Here is a 2,966-nt window from a genome sequence, read left to right as displayed (position 1 = left end):
AGGAAGGGATTGAGAATTAGAAGACGTACCTCTCCCCTTAGTTTGGGAGGGAAGACTTGAAACTTGGTAGGTAGCACTTTCCAACTTTGCCTTGATAGCGGACATCTCCTTTCCCAAGTTTGTCATTTCAGAGGATAGATTTTTGATTGCATTTAGATGATCAACCGAGTACACCGAAGAGCTACTCTTGCTAGTTGACTCTCTTTCTCCATCTTGCCAATCTCTATAATACCTCACTACGTCCTCAATTATGTCCACCACTTCCTCTTCCGTTTTATTCATGATAGGACCTTCGGCTCCTCCATCTAAACATGATTTTCCTTCAGGGCTAAGACCTCCATAGAAAATTTGAATGATTTGATAGGTTGGAATTCCGTGATGAGGACATTCTCTTTGATACTCCTTGTATCTCTCCCATGCTTCATAGAGGATCTCATTTGGCTTTTGCTTGAAACCTTGAATCAAAGCTCTAGCTTCCGCCGTTTTCTTTTGAGGATAGAAACGGCATAGAAATTCCTTGATGACCTCGTCCCATGTCCTTAGAGAATTCGGCTTTACCTCCTTGTCTAGCCATTCCAAAGCACGACCAATGAGAGAAAAGGGAAAGAGCTTGAGGCGGATGAATTCTTGGGAAATTCCGTTCACCTTGATAGTATTGCAATACTTCTCGAACTCCTTGAGATGGTTTAGTGGGCTTTCATGCTTGGCCCCACTAAATTGTCGCCTCTCTATCAAAGTGATCATTGCCGGTCTTATTTCAAAATCATTTGCCGGAGTTGTAGGTGGAGCAATCCCACTCTCAAATCTATATGCACCGGGAATCCCCAATTCTTTCAATGCCACTCTCAGATTTTCTCCCATTCTTGCTTGTTCTTCTTGTTGTGGCTCTTCTTCACTCGAAATGCTAGGGCTCAAAGATCGTCTAGCACTCCTCCACCTTGCAATAGTTCTCTCAATTTCCGGATCAAATGGCACTAGTGAATGATCACGTGCTCTATGCATAAAATCTCAAAAGAAATGGTTAGTAGCACGGCTACAAATGTAGCCTTAAAGAAAATCTTTTTGTATTTTCAATTAATGGGGAAATAGACTCAACAACTATAACAAAGCACCAATATCATTCCCCAGCAACGGCGTTATTTTTGGCACGAGAAAAATGTAGGTCGTCCTCTACCCTTTCCTAGAGTCAAAGAAAATTTATAAACACTCGACCAACCTAATACGAGTATAGGGTAAGTCAAGGGTCGAACCCAAGGGAATGAATAGGTGTAAGCTATAGCCTAGGTCAAGCTACTTCGAAGTTTGCGGAAGATGCGGTTGGTAACTAAGGTATCAAGAAATCTAGATGAATCGAGAAATTTAATATACTAAACACTAGGGATATGGGTTCCACATGCAAGCTCAATGATTATGCCAATTGAAAAATCACTCAATCAATTCAAACATTGCAAAGGACAAACAATAGTTGCAATCAAAGGAATTCAAGGGCTATCTCCTATAAGCCAAGTAGGGGTCACTATGAATTCCTAGCTAGGAAAATCACAATCAAATTCAATAAATTAAAGCAATTCTCAAATCAAGGGTTCATGTCATTGAAATTTGCAATGCAATCTAGATTAATCTTATAGGTTGATCACTCCTAGTCCAATCAATCACATGCACAACTATGTCAACCAATTTAATTGCACCATTCAAATCAATTTAGCATCATCAACTAGCAAAAATCATCAATCAAGCATGCTTCCCCTTCTCCCTAGCAACTAATCTACTCACTAAACATGGTGGAATTTAGAAACAAAACAAATTCAATCAAATTCATATTCATTTAAAGCTAAATTAAAAGAAAATCAATCAATCAACAATTTCTAAAGCAAGGAATATAATCTCAATCAAAATCCAAGAAACTTGAAGGAATTGCATTAAAAGTAAATCAAGGGAAAGAAATCTTACAAATATCCATTGAATTGAAGAAGGAATTTCAAAATTAAATTGAAATCTAAGATCAAATTCAAGTTCTAACAAGTAAATCTTAAGCTTCTCTCTCTACTATTTCTGGAAAAATTCTCTCTCTAGTACAAAGTTAAGTCGTTACCAAAAAGAAAGTCAAAAGCTATAAATAAGAAAAATCAAGCGAAGAGGGCTGCACAGGTCGTGCGCACGCACAGCCCAGTCGCGCGCGCGCACAGCTGGGTATGCGTGCATGCACCACTGTGTCGCGCGCGCGCACTCTGTGCGATGCATGGACTTTGGCTCCTTCGCTTGCTTGATCAAACTCCGCGCTCCCGAGCATCCCCAACATCAGTGCACTCGAGATGATGCCCGCAAACATGGCAGTCCTAAAATGAGCAAATTAACTTGATTTTTCACCTACAAAACACAAATAAAACAAAGAGAGGAAGTGTAGTAAGGTAAAACTAAAACTAAAATTATGAATTATCAACTAAAAATATGAAAAACTCGTAAAAACCAATCGAGAACTAAAGTGAATTATAAAAAATGGAAAATCAAGTAAAACTAAAAGAATTATATGAAAATGATGAAAGAAAATAAAGAAAATGAACCTAAATCTTATTCTTTTGAGCGCCAAAAACGACGCTCATCAATTGGTAGCAAAAGGTTACAGGCAAGTTCATGGTATTGATTACGATGAAACCTTTTCTCCAGTCACTATGCTTAAATCCGTTCGGATCCTCCTAGCGATTGCTGCATATTACAACAATGAAATATGGCAGATGGACGTCAAAACCGCCTTCCTCAATAGTATTCTAGAAGAAACTGTGTATAAGACACAGCCTGAAGGTTTTGTCGACCAAAACAATACTGGAAAAGTTTGTAAGCTTAGAAAGTCCATTTATGGGCTAAAGCAAGCTAGCAGGAGTTGGAATCTGCGATTCGATGAAGCCATCAGTAAGTTTGGTTTTATCAAGAATCCAGATGAATCTTGTGTTTACAAGAAGGTCAGTGGG

At 38.7% G+C, this 2,966-nt stretch overlaps 1 non-coding gene across 1 annotated transcript; it reads left to right on the top strand.

The window, feature by feature from the left end:
• Nucleotides 1–370: 370 nt before the first annotated feature.
• Nucleotides 371–476, top strand: LOC145565728 (small nucleolar RNA R71). Its single transcript, XR_014095109.1, has one exon. It is a non-coding gene; the product is annotated as a small nucleolar RNA R71 (small nucleolar RNA).
• Nucleotides 477–2,966: the final 2,490 nt, after the last annotated feature.

Source organism: Chenopodium album, chromosome 10 (genome assembly GCF_948465745.1).
Source record: "Chenopodium album chromosome 10, dcCheAlbu1.1, whole genome shotgun sequence".
NCBI lineage: Eukaryota > Viridiplantae > Streptophyta > Magnoliopsida > Caryophyllales > Amaranthaceae > Chenopodium > Chenopodium album.
Note: the sequence above shows the minus strand (reverse complement) of the source record. Positions and strands in the feature narration are given on the sequence as shown.